Below are 18,464 nucleotides of genomic sequence, written 5' to 3'. Positions count from 1 at the left end.
TTATGCAGAAGAGGACATAGAATTTTTAGCAGATCAAAGGCCGAAAGTCAACCGTGGATGTAGCACTGCTAAGGAAAGCTAAATAACACCAGCATGTAAAAATGATGTAACTGCAAGAAAAATGAAGTGGCCCTTTCAAACTATGTAGTGCGGACAGGTCAGTATTTGTCCTATCTTGGACATAACAGTTCAAAAAAGATTTTGACTAGCAGGAGGAAATCTAACAGAGAGCAAAAAAAAGGATCAAAGATCACAGTGATGGCCTTGTTTGAATCTTTCCGTTGTCAGACAAGCTGCAAAGAGGAATAAAACAAATCGTTCTCGTGTCCGCTGTGGATGGAGTGCCACAGTATCACAGAATCAGAGTTGAAAGGAGCTTTGAAATGTTCTTGCAGGCAACATCATCCCTTCTAAATATATTCTGTGTTAGACCTTGAGTCATTAGTCTGAGTGGAAAGCTATTGTAAGAGCTGCTACTTTGATATTTAGAAACCTCCTTCTCAAGGAATCAGATCATAGAAAACTCAGATGGCAGAATAAATTCTTCTACAAAATGAATATATCTTACAGCATGCTGTGTGAGAATTGCCATCATTCCTTGTTTTGAAAATCGCTTGCGCGTAATGCCCAACATTTCGTTATTGGCAGTCTAAGAGAACTTTCAAGAATCTTTCAAGAAAATCAATTTTTCCAGTCACTGTTTCTATTAGAAAAGATGCAAATAAGCATTGTCTCTACTTAACAGCCACCTATTACTTACTATTATTAGAAATGTGGCAGTTAGAAATTAGTCTGATATCTGAAAAGAAAGATAAATATTACCTTACACAAATCCTTAAAAGAAAATATAGTCATTTAGATTACTCGTGATAAAATTAGCCCCATCTAGTTAACCTTTAAAAACAGAGAACAGGATAAACAACCCTTACATGAGAGCTTGCTAGGCAGGCACAATTTATTCTCACAATATTATCCTTATTTCGAATGCAGCCAGACACAATCTGATCTGATATTTGATCTTCATCTTGTGGAACAAGTATTATTTTATATGAGATTATAAAAATTATGCTTGTTAAATTACAGAAGAAAATGAACAGACAAATGGAGAACTGTGAATGATGCAAATAAAGAAATTACTGAGAAGTCTAGAAAAAATGTTGTATTTGCCCTATTTAAACTTTGAATGTGATTCAACAAACTGCATATTTTTTCTGCTAAAAGAAGTTTTGCAAATAGGCTATACTTGGTCCATCCTTTGTGTTTAGCCCCTCCTATTTTTGCCTCCATATAGAGAAAGAAATTAGGCAGGTATTCTTATCTGAGTTTACTAAATGTATTAAAAAAAAGATAGAAGCTAAACATCATCTCTCACCTTCGTAAAATAGGCAGGAAACCCTTATCCCCTCAACCCCAACTCCCCATGACCATCTTACATCAAATGCAGAAGGCAGAGACACCTCTTAAAACAAAAGGTTGGTTTGGTCCACCGTACAATAATAAGCAATCTTTCACATTTTTAAAAGTCCTAATTTTCTTTCAAATTCTGTTATAGTTTTAAAAAATCTCAAAGCTTAATAGAATTTACAGCCTTCTAAGATTGTCCCTTTCCTCCTAAATCTTAGTGACTTTAACATCCTCTAAGAGGGATAAATCCATCATTCTTGTCAACCTCAATAATAAGTTTTCAGTGAAAAAGCAACTTGATAAAACAAAAAAGACCTATAGGAACATGTCAAGCAACCTGAGAGAAAACATATATTGCAAAGTCAACTCTGCGCTCTTTTGAACCTTTGTAAGAAGTGTTCTTGAAACGAGAGCTGCACTAAGCTTTTTCTTAAAGATCTGAACTGCAGAGAAAGAGTTCCTTTAGGAGAAAATCTTTTGAACTTTACATATTTGAATCAGCTGTTTCATCTGGAAAACCTGTAAGAGCACTTTTGCTACACGAATTTAGAACAAAACCAGTATATTTAAGTTAGTGCATTTACATTGTTGGAGGAGGATTTCTGAAATTACTTTTCTTAAGCTCTCTTGAAGCTTTCAAAGCTTATGGGACTTTTAAAAAATAGTTCACATTCCTGGAGTTTTAATTGAGCTGTATGTGCAGTTTTATGGAAAAGAAGAATTTTGAAAAGACATTTAAGTCTCCAACATATCAAAGGTAGTTTGATAAAACTTTGTTTAAGGTTAACAAGCAATAATTCACATAATATCCTAACTAGAGAGAGAAGCCAACAGATAATATTTTTGCTAGTGAGAAAATGGTTCTGTATCACACTCACAAATAAATGTCAATGGAACATTTCTTTGCATCTGTGTTATATCCAGCATTTTTTAACACACTGATTCAAATTATTTGGCCAGAAGAGAACACTCTGATCATGTAGCCCACCGTCCTTCATGATGCAGGCCCCTTGTCCTCCTTGAATTAATTACTGTTTTAACTAGCGGATGACTCCTAAAAGCAAAACATTTTAGAGACAGAGAACTCACAATACTCCTAGTAGTCTGTTCCAATGGTTAATCACTTTTGCTATTTAAAATTCTTAACATATTTCCAGTTTTAATTTTTCTTGCAGTAACTTCTAGCATTTGGCTCTTGTTATATTTTTGGGTGAAATGTTGAGAGGCTTTTCATTAAGAAATTTTTCAGTCCCTTAAGATTCACTGTGATCAAATTTCTCTATAAGCTTTTCTTTGATAGTCTAAACAGATAGATTTTGAGTCTTTGGCTATAAGGCATACTTTCCAATACTTTGATCATCCTCCTGGCTCCATTTTTAATTATTTTCCTTTGGTGTATTTGCATTCACTTTAGAGAATTGGGTTTACTCTAAAACAAGCATGCCTGATGCTTAATTTACACTACAAATTATGTCTATGATGGTAACGCAGTGCTCTTCATTCTGGCTACACCAGTGAATGTAATTTGTCTAGTCTTCAGTTTTGTAGAAAGAAGAGTCTGCTGGAGTTCTCTTTTCAGAGGAATTTCTTCCAATATGCTGTTTTTCTGTCCAATCTTTACCACTTGGTCTCTCATCGCTTCCCTTCATTGACTAATCAATGTTCTGATACCACTGGGATACATTTTTCAAAAGTATCATGCCTTGGTGTATTGCTCATCTCCCATACAAATTAATGGTAAGCTCCTGTTGAATTCCAGCAGCAGAGGGGAGGAAATACCAACATTTCTGAAAGACCTTAGCCAAATTAATTACTTCTTGATACTTCATAATACATTTATTAAAATCTTCCTTTAAAAAATGTTGCCTCTAAACTATTGATATATTTCTGTCTGCAAAACATTCATTGATTTAGTAGACAGCTCAGAAAACAATGATATATGTATAAATATGACTGAAGTACTAGCCTTTACATTCTTAAAATCGCCCTGATTCTTAAAATCGCTGTGATTTTAAGCCCTCTATCTTGCTAGGGGAAATTGAAGTTTCAAATTTTCTTTGGAACCTTTTAGAAGTTATTTCTATGGGAGATTGGATAATGTAAGGATTTTAGAATAGAGTTTAAATTTGCTATTAATTCAAAGCAGTTTTTCATAAATTGTGACAGTTATCCATAGTTCATGGTTATGCCTTTAAATTTCCGCTTTCCTTCTCATTAACTAGCAACAAATCTATTCACCAAGTAAAATGGAGAGAAGACATTGTCCTTTAAAAATTCTAATCTCACTCTAGAAAATTAAGCATCTAGTCACTGTAAATGCACCTTTCTCATGGAAACAAGTACAAGATGAAAAATTTCTACAGAGGCTGCCATGATTCCAATTTCAGTTTCTCTGGAGGATGCATTACCAGACTAAGGAACAGGTAACTGTTATGTGTTATTGAGGAAGGAGGTCAGATAAGTATAATAGACTTTCCTGTGCATCATACCATGACTTACAACTCTTACTTGATTTTGCAGGGAAAATATTCAGAGGATGTAATGATAATGAGAAACAATCTGTCATCTTGTTAATTGCCTTTCAAACAGCTGTAGGCTGCTATTAGGCTGCCCTTAGCTGCCTCTTACCCCAACTCAACAAGCCCAGCTCTCTCATGGTCTCTTCACAAGTCCTGTGCTTCAGGCTCCTGGCCATTTAGTAGCACTCTGCTGGATGCTTTTCAGTTTCTTAACATCCTTCTTGAACTAGAGGGTCCAAACGTAGATGCAGTAATCCATACCAGTGTGGACTTATTCACAGTGTCTTACACACAATGAGAACATAACTGGCTCATGTGCCACCTGGTGTCCATCATAACCTCCAAGTCCTTCTCAGAAGGGCACTTAGCAGCCAGGCTCTTGACTATTTCTTTGTTTATAGAAGTTTAAGGTATTAACATGACTTCCATGAATTGCAAATGTTTAATTTTAGGTGCTGCTTCTTCCAGTCACACATTCTGGCTGGGGACTTCAACCTGCTGGATATCTGTTGGAAATATAACACAGCAGAGAGCAGGCAGGCTAGGAGGTTCCTCAAGTGCATGGAAGATAACTTCCTGACACAACTGGTAGGTGAGCCTACCAGGGGAGGTGCCTGGCTAGACCTACTGTTCACAAACAGAGAAGGCCTAGTGGGAGATGTGCTGGTTGGAGGCTGTCTTGGGTTTAGTGATCATGAAATGGTCAAGTTTTCAATTCGTAGTGTTTGTTAGTAGTGATGTAAGGGTTAGCAAAACCTCCACCTTGGACTTCCAGAAGGCGGACTTTAGCCTGTTCAGGACACTGGTTGAGAGAGTCCCTTGGGAGACAGTCCTGAAGGGCAAAGGGGTCCAGGAAGGCTGGACGCTCTTCAGGAAGGAAATCTTAAAGGCCCAGGAGCAGGCTGTCCCCAAGTGTCGCAAGTCTAAAGGGCGGGGAAAATGGCCAGTCTGGATGAATAAGGAACTTCTGATGGGACTTAGGAATAAAAGGAGGGTTTACCACCTTTGGAAGAAGGGACAGGCAACTCAGGGGGAGTACAGAGATCTCGTTAGGTTATACAGAGAAAAAATTAGGAAGGCAAAAGCCCAGCTGGAGCTTATCTTGGCCACTAACATAAAGCAAAACAAAAAACGTTTTTATAAATACATCAACAAAAAGAGGGTCAGGGAGAATCTCCACCCCTTACTGGATGCGGGGGGGAAAGTTGCAACCAAGGATGAGGAGAAGGCTGAGATACTTAATGCCTTCTTTGCCTCCATCTTCAATAGTCAGACCAGCTATCCCCAGGGTGCTCTGCCTCCTGAGCTGGAAGATAAGGATGGAGAGCAGAACAGCCCACCCATAATCCAGGAGGAAGTAGTCAATGATCTGCTTCTGCACCTAGATGTACATAAGTCTATGGGGCTGGATGGGATTCACCCAAGAGTACTCAGGGAGCTGGCGGGAGAGCTCACCAAGCCTCTCTCCATCATTTATCAACAATCCTGGTCAACAGGGGAGGTACCAGATGACTGCAGGGTGGCTAATGTGAAGCCCATCTACAAGAAGGGTTGGAAGGAGGATCCGGGGAACTACAGGCCTGTCAGCCTGACCTCGGTACCAGGAAAGATCATGGAGAGGATCATCTTGAGTGAGCTCTCACGGCAAGTGCAGGGCAGCCAAGGGATCAGGGCCAGCCAGCATGGGTTTAGCAAGGGGAAGTCCTGCTTAACCAACCTGATCTCTTTCTATGACCATGTGACCCACCTTCTGGATGTGGGGAAGGCTGTGGACGTTGTCTATCTGGACTTTGGTAAGGCCTTTGACACCGTCCCCCACAGCATTCTCCTGGAGAAGCTGGCGAATCATGGCATAGACAAGTGTACTAATCGCTGGGTTAAAAACTGGCTGGATGGCTGTGCCCAGAGAGCTGTGATTAATGGGGTCAAATCCTCTTGGCGGCCGGTCACCGGTGGTGTCCCTCGGGGCTCAGTTTTGGGGCCAGTTTTGTTTAATATCTTTATCAATGATCTGGATGAGGGGATTGAGTGCACCCTCAGTAAGTTTGCAGATGACACGAAACTAGGTGGGAGTGTTGATCTGCTTGAGCGTAGGAAGGCTCTACAGAGGGACCTGGACAGGCTGGATCGATGGGCCAAGGGCAACTGTATGAGGATGAATAAGGCCAAGTGCCGGATCCTGCATTTCGGTCACAACAACCCCAAGCAACGCTACAGGCTTGGGGAAGAGTGGCTGGAAAGCTGCCCAGCAAAAAAGGACCTGGGGGTGCTGGTGGACGGCCAGCTTAACATGAGCCAGCAGTGTGCCCAGGTGGCCAAGAAGGCCAACAGCATTCTGGCTTGTATCAGGAATAACGTGGCCAGCAGGAGTAGGGAAGTGATTGTGCCTCTGTACTCGGCACTGGTGAGGCCTCACCTCAAGTACTGTGTTCAGTTCTGGGCCCCTCTGTACAAGAGGAGAGCTACCAGGCTGGTGAGGGGTCTGGAGACCAGGTCATACGAGGAGAGGCTGAGGGAGCTGGGCATGTTTAGCTTGAAGAAGAGGAGGCTGAGGGGAGACCTCATTGCCCTCTACAACTACCTGAAAGGAGGTTGGAGAGAGGTGGGTGTTGGCCTCTTCTCCCAAGTAAATAATGACAGGATCAGAGGAAATGGTCTGAAGCTGCGGCAGGGGAGGTTTAGGTTAGATATTAGGAAGAATTACTTTACTGAAGGAGTGGTCAGGCACTGGAAAGGCCTGCCCAGGGAGGTGGTTGAGTCACCATCCCTAGAGGTATTTAAGAAACGTCTAGATGTGGCACTTCAGGGCATGCTCCAGTGGCAGAGATTGTAGGGGTTTTTTTGTGTGTGTATGGTTGAACTCGATGATCTTAAGGGTCCTTTCCAACCATGAAGATTCTATGATTCTATGATTCCAGCACAGAAATATTTAAAATAGAAATCTTAAACTGCTGGGTACCACAAAGCAAATAAACAAACAAACAAACAAACAAATAAATAAATATCCTGTGCCATTCATTGTTAGCAAAACTCTAATGACTACACTGCTATTAAGGGAGGTGGTGGCTGTATATGGCACAGCAAAATGGATTTTATGGAATACTTCATTCCTCAATGTGTCATTAAATAGGCAAGATGGGAAGTGGAGCAGGGAGGGGAAATGAATGACTGTGGAGAGCTTCTAGGAAGTCTAGGATGTAAGCAGGGATTGTTTTCTCCTGATACAGGGTCTCCATACTTGAGCCATAGTTTAATATCATACACTGTGCTTTTGAGTCATTGTGGTAGATTTCCATTGCTAGTTTGAAACCACCCCAATCCAATAGCCCTGTGATGATGTCTAGAAAATTAGGGGAATTAGGAAGTCCATGTGCCTTTTAAATGACTGAAGAAGCTTGTAAGCCCAAGTGAACTGTAACGTGAAGACTAAAAGCAAGCTACAGTGACTGTTTCAGCTGGTGTATGTCCTTAGGGGGTGATCTAATCTCCTAGGCATGTGAGATAAGTAAGCCAGTAGAGGTCTCTAATATGAAAAATGTACCTTTTACACACTGCAGCAGTGGAACTCTTTGGAAGCCTTTGCTATCTATCAACTGTGAACATCCTCTTGCCAAAGACCCCCAAGGTATGTGGTATGAGTCTTGGGATTATTGACCATGTGAGGACTTTGATATGCAGCTTACAAAGTCAAAAAGCTTTTTTTCCCAGATACACTCTGGTGCATATCACTTGTGTTTTTTGGAGGAGAGAAAACCATGAGAACAGACATTTACAGGAAAGAGGATTTTGTCACGTGGAGCTTGTCCTCATCTTATAGAGGAGTTTTGAGAAAACTGTACAGTTTTCTTAGCGTTTCAAGGTCAGTATATTTTGTAGAAGGATGCTTTCCTTTTGTTTTACATTTCTCAGTCTCTGTGACGACAATTCTGCATGCTTCCATTTCTTTGCATTAAAGGTGGCATCTGTCTGTTTTCTTCTGCATTTCAAGGGTTTCTATTCTGAAGCGTTACTTCTTTTTATGTTACTGTAATTTACTTCAACACAGTATTTAACAAATTATGCCCTTCAAGTGACTATCCACATTTCAGATTATGCTTCCTTGAATTGTTAAACCAGAGTTTCGCAAGATAAGTTTAATATTAGAACCTGTAGTAATTCTTAACATCAATTTTATTATTCCTCTGTATTTGCTGATTCTCCATAAGTTACAGCATTTTATTAAATTAGAATCAGGAGGCATCCCACAATCCACCATTGAAATAGCCTCACTTGAGATCCAATAAATCATAATTTGTTATTATTCAGCTATCCCACACTCTCTCATAAAGTATTACTCGGAACATTCATTCCAGAATTCTATGTAGCCTATGGATTATGAAATGACTAAAAAACTCACAAACATCCCGAGCAAAAAACCAGTGATGTAACCACAGGGTTTGAATCTCCAGCCTTCCCACACTTTTATGTTGTTGTCACTTTGAATCAGTGGTGTGATATCCTGGAGAATCAGGATGCAAAGGGTTAGTGCAGAGTACAGCTTTATTTAATCTTCATTAGTGATCTGGAGGTGGAAGCAAACAGCTCATTAACAGAATTTGCAGATGCTAATAAATTGAGAGAAGTTATGTACCCGAGGGAAGACTGCAAAATAATAAAAGGGCATCCAACAGGGGTTTAAAATGTGGACAGAAAACAACAATTTAGCTCAGGAGAGCTTGTATTAATACAACTCAGAAAATAATTAAAAACACAAATAAGAATGCAAATTAATTCCATACCTTAAAGTAGAGAATAAGACATTGCATCTGTAGAAGAATATCTTTTCTCTCAGGTATTTGGGAATGAAACCATGAATTTTGCTTAGAATTAGAGCCTATCACCAATGATAAGCAAAATAGGTAGGTAGAGGCATGACGCAAGATGCTTCTGCTTTAGGGGCTTCAGTGAGCTGATGATGTCTCTGACTCATTGTAAGTGCCCAGCGAATTCCAGCGGTGGATTTTCCACAACTTTAGTTGTTTAAATTCTCTCGTTCTTTGATCAGTCTGGCAGGAGGGCGACTGAATTTAACCTTGATGAAAATTTATACAATAATATGCAGTTTGGAATTTTCAGATATAGAGATTGTGTATACCTTTTGTCCTTTATTAATTTTTATGCAATGGTAAAGATTAAGAATTCTATCAAAATGAGTAAATACAGGAACTGCTGTTAATAAATAAAGAGTAAGTATTACATCCCTTTGGCCTATCAGGAAATCCTCACAAAGCTATTTCAGTCTTTTAGTAAATTTCTTTACAGAAATAAATAAGAGTGCAGTTATGTGTTAAACTACAGATGTTGGATAAAATAATTCTTTTAAATTTCTGTCCTTGGACCTCAGTACCTGAAGACATTTACTTGTCCAAAAAAATCAGTAAAAGGAATGATTATAAGAAAATCATGATTTTTTATACACCATTTTTATGCCTACATTAGGTTCTGTATTTCCTCACTGTAGGCTATAGTATCTCAGACATGGAGAAAAATAAAAATCGTACTGCTTGCTTTGGCTAGCTGTAAAGACACAGTCATGAGCTCATCAGGACATAATGCCATTCAGATGTGAGCCTGAGGTTTGCTAAACATTGCCAATGATTTTGAAAGCTAATCCCTATTTCTTTTATATTTAGAAAGTTAAAAGTATAATTAAGAACTTCAGTCTGTTTAGCTCATTGTCCAAACATAATGCAGGTCACTGTATACCTAACATGTTTTGCAGCAGCATCTTCCCTCCAATAATTTCCTACCCAGGGCACTTTTCTCCTTGTAATCTTTTCTCCTTGTTTATTTGTTCAATGTTCATATCAAACCCAAAAATGTTCCTTTTCTATTCCCAATACAACCATTTTTCTTTCTCTTCTGCCTTCCTTTTATTAGAATGATGTTTACTGCAGTACCCCTTTCTCTGCTTTTCCCTTCTTTCTCTAATTGTATTGAGGACTATTTGGAATGATTCCTTCTGTCTCTAAAGACTCTTTAAGATCAAATTAGTTGATTGTTTCATCATTTTTGCAGTCCCTTAGTTGGAGGTGGCCTAGAGCTTCTCATTTTGAGCTTGACTTAATATGATGTTCTCCTGTCATTGCCACTCAAGCATATGTATCCCAGCTGTGAAGCTGCAGAACATGCAGGTTTTGGCAGTTATCAAGCTTGCTTTGCATTTGAGGATGATGAGATAAAAAAGAGCTGTAGCATCCTGAGACACAAATGGTCACATATGGGGGAGAAGGAAAGAAAATAAAGATTGTGCAGGCTTTGACCTCAAGTGCGCATTTTTGCATGTCTGGTTGCCTAACAATACACATCTGTGAAATCAGCATTGTATGCCCTCTAAAAAGTGCAGTTCAATTTGTTGATGCTATTGTGGAATGACAGAGCATGATTTGATCAGCATTTGTACAGTACAACCGAACTCAAGAAAAATGAGGAATACTGAAAATATGTAGGCTTTGCAGACAGGCAGAGGAGGATGAGCAATGGAATGGAATTTCAGATAATGTGTGTGGTATGTCCAGAATCTTTGTCTGAGATATAGTATTAAAATTGAATTTCTCAGAAGAAATATAGGACTGTCAGAGGAACACCACTGGCAGCATGAGAAAAAATAGTCATTGCTTTCATTCTGTTATTTATCTGCTTTACAAGCATAAATCAGTCATTATGCTTTAACACAAAATAGTTAATATGTCACCTTCCCCTATGCAATTCCACAGGTATCCAGTGAAACAATCTTCTTGGCTGTCAAATACATGTACCTTGGAATTGCACACCCATACCAGGTTCACTGTCTTTCACCAACTGGATTCCTCTCATTCATCACACTAGGTCAGGTCACCGAAGTAGTGCTGGTGGGCTTGCTTGGCCGGCTTCCCTGCGCGGCAGCTGCAGAGTGCTGACCATGATTAATCGTGTTGCATTTACAGTGCTATATTAATTGTTTTGCTTCGTAGACAAAAATAAATACAAACTTTCAAAACTATTAGGTCTCTAACAAGACACAAGTCGCCAATTTAGTTTCTTTGTATCAGGAATCAAAATGTGTCAAGCAATAACACTGGATGGATCATAGCTGATGTGATACTCTAATCAAAAAATCATATTTATTTGTAGTTTAATACTGGTGTTATAACAGTGTTATAGCTCTGAGAAATTGTATGTCTCTTTTTTTCTCCCTATGATTATGACTCAGGATACTGAAGATCATGAAGTATCTTCCAGCCAAATAAGCTAACAGTGTTTTGAAGATTCTAAAATAAATGATTAGGCAATATCAAGTTTTATATTTAATTTAAGGTTCCATATTTTCTCTAAAAAAATGTTTGGGTTATTTTTTTATCTTTTAAGCTCTCATGGTCAATAGCTTTTGCAGTTTGTACAAAACATGAAAGCTAAAGCCAAATTGGCCAAATGCCTCATTCTTTTTCCTGTCTTATGGCTGTAATTAAAAAAAAAAATCCATACTTTTTACGTTTTTAAATAAAAATATAGTCTGGGATTTTAATAGGACCCTAGAGGATTTGTTTCCTGTTCTTCCCAAATGCTGAGTCCAGTGTTGTCCTCCTTAAAGCTAAACTCAGGGTGGTGTCTTTATCTGGTTTATGGCCACAGTGCTTAGTACCATTCTGTTGTATCAAGTCCTACCTTGCTTATACTTTTCAAAATCCATGCTAAAGCTTTAGTCTGTGATTTCACATCAACAATTAGCAAGCCTAATAGCTGTTCCCTACCGAAAAATACAACACTCTTTCTCCTTTTCCCATCCTCAGCAAAAAGGTCCTCCCATCTTCCTCACCACTCCTCACCTAATAGGCAGTGGGTGAGCTCATGATCAGAATTTATTCACTTGGTGGGGTGGAGGGAGGGAATAGTGTTTCTTTACTGATAACTTAATTAGTTCACTGTGGGGAAAGAGAAGTGCCCTCCCTGACAGAAGGCAAATAGGCATGAATGGTGGGAAGGAGTTGCAGAGAGGAGGACAGAAATCTGTTGTGACAGCAGAAATCGTGAAACTCACCTTTAGTGTCTGGTCCACAGCTTGCTGGCTTAAATAGAAATGTTCCCGTTGGTTGGAAATCCCAGCAAATTCTGAATCACATTCTTATTGATTTTTATGGTGCCCTCATAGTTTTTACTCATAATACTCATAGCTGAATGCCCCACATAGGTGTGAAAATCCATTAATACACAATATTATACTGCTTATTCTGCTTTTAGTTCAGCATGGTCCAGGCAAATTATCACTGAATTTGGTTCTTCTCTCATTTCTGTCTGTAAAATCATTAATATCTCTGCTGAAGACAATCAAATTACGGTGCTGCAGAAGTGGACTGAGGAAAGTATCAGAGTAGCGGTTCTTGGCTGGATCATACCCCTTTGGATTAGCTGAGGATGGAGTGACACAGTAATGAAGAGCTATTCAGCTCCTTTGTCCTTTCTGTTTGGAGGCTTCTAGACCAAACAAATTGCTTGTAGTCCAGGAAATCTATTCTCTGCTCAAAGTCTCTATTCAAAACCAAAAAAAACCCCAACCCTAAACCAAATTCAATGCTTATGGTTGCCTTCATATCCTTTGTGAAAGGTTATCTGTTCCTCAAAAGCAAAATGCATCCTGATCAGAGAAGCTAAAGGCTCCACTAGATTTAGTTGCATTGGTTTATGATATTACTTTGGCTGTGTGCCTTGCCTCTCTGCTCATGCTGAATATACTGGAACAGATGTATGCCCACCCCTCATCAGCCTTTCTTCATAGGCTTTTTTTGCCATAAATCTGCTGCTTTTCACTACTGGAATTAATATGTTGAGCTGTGAACTTGAATGTGTCAGGTAACAAAGTATATTTCCTTCTACCTCACCTGCTATGGGCCAGTGAATTCTGGTAGAACAGATAAGTGAATATCATGTTTTATCCTATAGCCATTAAATCCATTGGCAAACAACTGTCAGAGCCCTAATAAAAAGAAGCCATACACTCAGCATAGTTTGGAGGAAAGAGGGAATTCAGAGGCCATATCTTAGCCTTACAACGCTGAAAAAAGAAGATGTTTCAGATATTGTCATTTCGTTCCTCCAAAGGTCACCAGAACTATTTTTTTTTAAATACAAAAGCACAATGTATTTGAAGAAATCAGTCCATTATCAATTTACCTACATAAGGTCATGAACTTTAGCTTTCAGGTCAAAGAAAGATACCAAAAATTTGCTCCCACAAAAGGCACCATGAGACTGACAGGCACACTGACAAAGGATTTATTTTTGATTCAGTCCCATGTAATTGTATGTGATTATATCTATTTCAATACATCACATTAAAACAAGCAGAAAGTTAGTTTTATAGTATGGCAGTCATAATCTAATGCGGTATCTTTTGTCATGCACAATTCACATTCTTTGTGCAGTATGACTAATACATGTGAAGAGTTGGAATGTTTTAATACGTTCCTTTAGAAACTGGGATAAAAATACAAGCTATATGCAGTTAGATAAAAGTGAGGAATAGAACACACCAAATTTTCCAATACGTTGGCTTTGCTCTGAACTATCAGTGCCATTTGGTTTAAAGGCCAAATAATTCAGGAGAGGAAGAGTGATCTAAGAGTAAGAGTGATCTCCTGGTGCAATAGTTCTTAATACATTTGGTGTCTCTACTGCCGACAGGGGAAATAGAGTGAAGATGAAAAACAGGGCGTATGGCTGAAACAGCAGCACTTTGATCTTAGGCTGTGCTTTTAAACAGCTCTGCATCCTTCAGAGCCTGGCATATGTTAAATCAGCTCTTATGTTTCTCCATCTCCAGGGTTAAAAAGGCTCAATGGTGAGTTTCAAAACTTACCTACAGAGCACCCTTCAATCCAGTCATGGTCATAACCAAATATCTGGCCCTGTACCTCTTTATTATTCTTAATAAGCAATACTTTCAATGATTACAGAGTTGCAAGTGCATTTTCTTATTCTTAATAAGCCATAGTTTCAACAATTACAGAACTACAAGTGCAGGCTGAAGCCTCCCCAACCCCCATACATATAATATCTCCAAGATTAGTCAGAGAATGATACTAAAAGTTTCTGGTGACTAAATTAATCTATTTTAATTTTTGTGGATAATAGTTTGTCGGATTTATAAAACAACTATGGAATTTATTTTTTTTTTCAAACAAGTTATTTATGGCAGTTATATACAACGGACACTGGAATGGGTTTCATCCCACCTGCAAATTAGAAACTTTGTCAAAATCTTTGTCATTCTGTCTTCATAGCATATTGCAGTGGCAGCATAACCCAACGGTGAAAACATGTTACAAGGAGGTAACAATCAATAAAGAAGGCAGTGTAGGACAAATTTCCATACATATTTTTTTTTCTTTCTAATGCTTGAAGGCATTACAGACTGCTACAAGGTTTTCTCCTGAGATCCTCCCCAGCTAAAAAATGTTAGAGCTGCCTTCATCCTTCAGCCTAATTTTCTAAATCCTTGAGTGAATGTGCCAGCTACTCTGCTCCACCTAGATCACGTGGGGTATGCGGGTGACTAAAACAGGCCTGTAATTCTGCAGCCAAGATTATTTCAGTTTAGAGAAGCCAAACTACATTCTTCAGCTGAACTCACTCCTGAACTCTTGTACTGCAGCTAAGTTTTAGCATGGCCAAGCATATTTCCCTTCTGCTTTTCCGTATTTGACTGTATTCAAAGTGTTGCAAGAGGAGGGCACAGAAGCAGTTATTCCATCTCTCCGCCTGCTGGCAGATCCATCCCTATGTAGCTCCCAGGCTGACCCACATCCCTCCCTGCCTCCTGTGCTCCAGAGGAAGGCAGAAAGCCTGTCGCAGTAAACAATTGCTAAAGAACTGGCACAGATTTTCCTTTTTGGAGTATTTTGCATACTTTCCTGCATATTTCCATTCTTATTTCTTTTCTTGTCAAAGAGATTGCCTGCATAAACTGTGAAGCAATAGTACTTCCTGTTAGGAAGGGCTGGAGTTTAATTCAAATGTCTGTTCTGGGTTTGTTTTCTGTGTCTATTTTGTGAGGGATAAGTTGCAATCATGAAAGGAACGTAATCCACATGCCTCTATCTTCCCGACTCACCTTCGATTATTTAATTTCACCAGTAGCTTCATACCTAACAGCTCTCAATACTACTGAAAAACACCAGTTGTACAACTTCAGGCATTCCGTATACTGATATTATTTTAGATTTTCTCAGTTACAGAAGATTGGTTTCAAAATAAGATGCTATTTACCTTATTGTACCTTCTCCCTGTTTGCTTACATATTAGTTGGGTCAGCAGTTTTGAAATAACTACAGCCTTGCTCTTTACTGTGTTTGTTGTCATTTTAGCTACACTAAACTTGGCATCGAATTACTCAGCAACATACTGAAAAGCTTACTCTGGTGGTAGGAGGGTAATCGAATTGTCAGCAAAGATCAGTAAATTAATGTTAACATTTCCTGTTTGAATTCTCTAGTTCTTCAAATCCTGCTCATAAAACAAGGAGAAAGGCTTAATGGAAAATGTGCTAGAAGCCTGATTAGAATTTAAATGTATGAAAAGTGCTCTTCAGTGTAGCAGACTTATAAAAGTGGTTTTAAAAATTAATCCCTAAATGTTTTTACATATTCCTGTACCTACCAACTAACTTGTTACCAGAGACTCAGTCATTCTCCAGAAAAAGCCTTCTGTCTCACCAGCATGCTTTTTGTCTGCTTTTACTTGCCTTTCTTTGCCTTTCCTTGTTTTATCTTTTTTTTTTTTTAACCTTTTTTATATACTTACAGACGTTAGTTTTCAGTGATTGTGCACTGGTATGATGTCTTCAGATAAGATTTTCTTTTTCCATTGTTATATATATTTGCAGGAGTAGCAAAAATAGAGGCAGTAGTAATTTTTGTGGAAATACTGAGGTTAGAGAATGTACCAAAAAAAAAAAAATCCTGATATTTCTGATGTGCCAAAAATTTTCTTGGCTGGAAAATTTGCTTCCCTTAATATGCCCACTTACCACATAGTCTTTAAGTATATTTGTGCAGAATGCACTGGTTTTAAAACAATACGTCTAAGACAAGACCAATGACTAGCTCTGCAGTCAAGTCAGAGATATAGCTGTAATACAAGGTAACTGAGTCTTCACAAGACAAATGGCTCAGACACGAATACTGAAAATATTAGCATCCATCAATCTTTTCCCTGTCTTCCTTTGACCTCTATCGAAAAATGGCCTCTCTTCAAAGTATTCATTCCCTTACCATGAAGTTGCACCTGGAACTGAATATGGACTGGAAGGGACAATAAGGATGAACAAGACAGTTATTCATGACCCTCTTGAAAATAAGTGTTTCTTACAAGTTACATAGATGTAGTTACACAGATGCCTATCTGACCTCTAGTCAGATGGGTACTGACGGTATAAAAGTCTAAAAAAAATTGCTACCCATGGAAAGAAATGACAAGATTTCTTCAACAGAAATAAATAAATTTGATTGCGGAGATGTTTTTCATGACCATTGTTAAATTATTTATTTATTTATTTATTTTTACAGAGGAGCATGCATTTTTCTACAGTGTACTGCTTTTTTTCTTTTTTTTTGGGGGGGGGGCAGAGGGAGAAGGGGGGTGGGGTTGTTAACTACTTGCAGCAGAGCCAAAGCTGAATCTGGTACTTTGCTTAGTAAGCAAGAGTAGAGCCTGCAGGCTGCTGGAGGGTCCCTGCAGGAGCTCAACCTCTGTTTGAGAACTGCTGCCTGCAAAGTGGAGTTTGGCTGGCTCTTGTGACTGAAGAGGTAGAAGGGAGTGGAGAGGCAAAATTAGTACTTGCAACTAACCCTAATATGTGAGGGTTGATGAACCCATAATGCTGTATGCACAAGGTCTCTGTAGATATCTTCCCAGCATATCACATACTTGACACGTTTGCCATTTCTGGACAAGTGCTACAATACAAAGGATGGAGCGGGTGGGCAGATTAGTAAGAAATACTTCTTACCAAGTATTTTTCTACCTGTTGAGGATATGTTTTTTCTAAGTATGGTTTACAATAGCCTTTACTTAAGAAATTCTGTCAGTTGGATTTGGATTTTCAAGTTCTTGTCTCTGTTTTTTACTACTCTGGATGGTATTTTCTAAAAGCTACCACAATGGTATAGAGGTGCAGAGATTTCTGCGTACCAAGAAATTGTGTGCGTTGGGTTCATTTGTGCTGAATGAGAAAAAACACAACTCTGTGCTGTAACTGTTGCGTTTTCTGTTTCTTTCATTCAGGAAGAAGATCCTCTGAAAAATAATATTCTAAAAGTGAGGGTGATTATGCAAGGAAGGAACAAAGAAATGAGGGGCATTTGGAGGCAATAGGGAAGTCAACATCTTGTTAGAGCTCTGCCTCAAGCAGCATTGTCTAAAGAAAAAATGATGTTCAGCAGAATCTCACCAGCTAATGCTAAAAAACATTATTCCATAGAGCATCTGGAAGAATATAATAAATGTGCCATTTAGAAAGGAGGGAGATATATTGTAAATCTTGCCCAGGGTTCTCTGTCAAATAATGCTGTTTAGACTGAACCGCCGTGACCTTGAATTCGCATTCACACATTGGCTGCATAATGCCTTTCTCAGTTAGCAATATGGTTAATGCCAAACTTGATCAATAAGATGATCAATTCTGCTTCAGGTAGATATTTGTTTTGTCAAACAGTATTCAGTGTGTAATATTTGTTACAAAAATGGGGGGAAGAAGGTACTCAGTGATCATAAAATTTGCTACATACCAGAGGCTCAGGGAAAACTGAATTATATAAAAGGGGAGTTAAATGTCATTACCCCTTATAGACCAAATAATTTGTTAATATCTTTGAAAAGCAGCTATGATCTACATGAAACATACAGCAGCCTAAATTAAAAGAAAAAAATACAGGATGAGCTGATTTTCCACAGGGTTATTCCAGTTTTAAGTCAACATAATTCACACCAAAACCTGATATGACATTACAGGGAATTTGCCCATTAAAAGCATAAGAAAGGAAAGATAGGAAAGTCTTCTTTTGAAAGTCTCTAGATTTTGCCATGTTTAGTTCTTTTGTATGTGTAATGACAATAGCAAGTCAATATTTTTTCCAAGAATTCGTTGAAAAATGCCTGATGTTTCCAGTAAGCAAAATATTATTTTGTCTATTTAAAGTGAGTAGAATTTGAGCTCGCTTTTCAATCTGAAATGGATGTGATGAATATTGCAAATCACGGAATCATGGAATCACGGAATCTTCAGAGTTGGAAGGGACCTCTAGAGATCATCTAGTCCAACTCCCCTGCTAGAGCAGGATTACCTAAAGCACATCCCTCAGGGCTGCATCCAGGCGGGTCTTGAAAATCTCCAGAGAAGGGGACTCCACAACCTCCCTGGGCAGCCTGTTCCAGTGCTCTGTCACCCTCACCACAAAGAAGTTTTTCCGTGTATTTGAACGGAACTTCCTATGTTCTAGCTTGTGCCCATTGCCCCTTGTCCTGTCACTG

This window comes from Larus michahellis, chromosome 5 (genome assembly GCF_964199755.1).
Source record: "Larus michahellis chromosome 5, bLarMic1.1, whole genome shotgun sequence".
Taxonomy (NCBI): Eukaryota; Metazoa; Chordata; class Aves; order Charadriiformes; family Laridae; genus Larus; species Larus michahellis.
The sequence above is the reverse complement of the archived record's forward strand: the minus strand, read 5'-3'. Positions refer to the sequence as shown.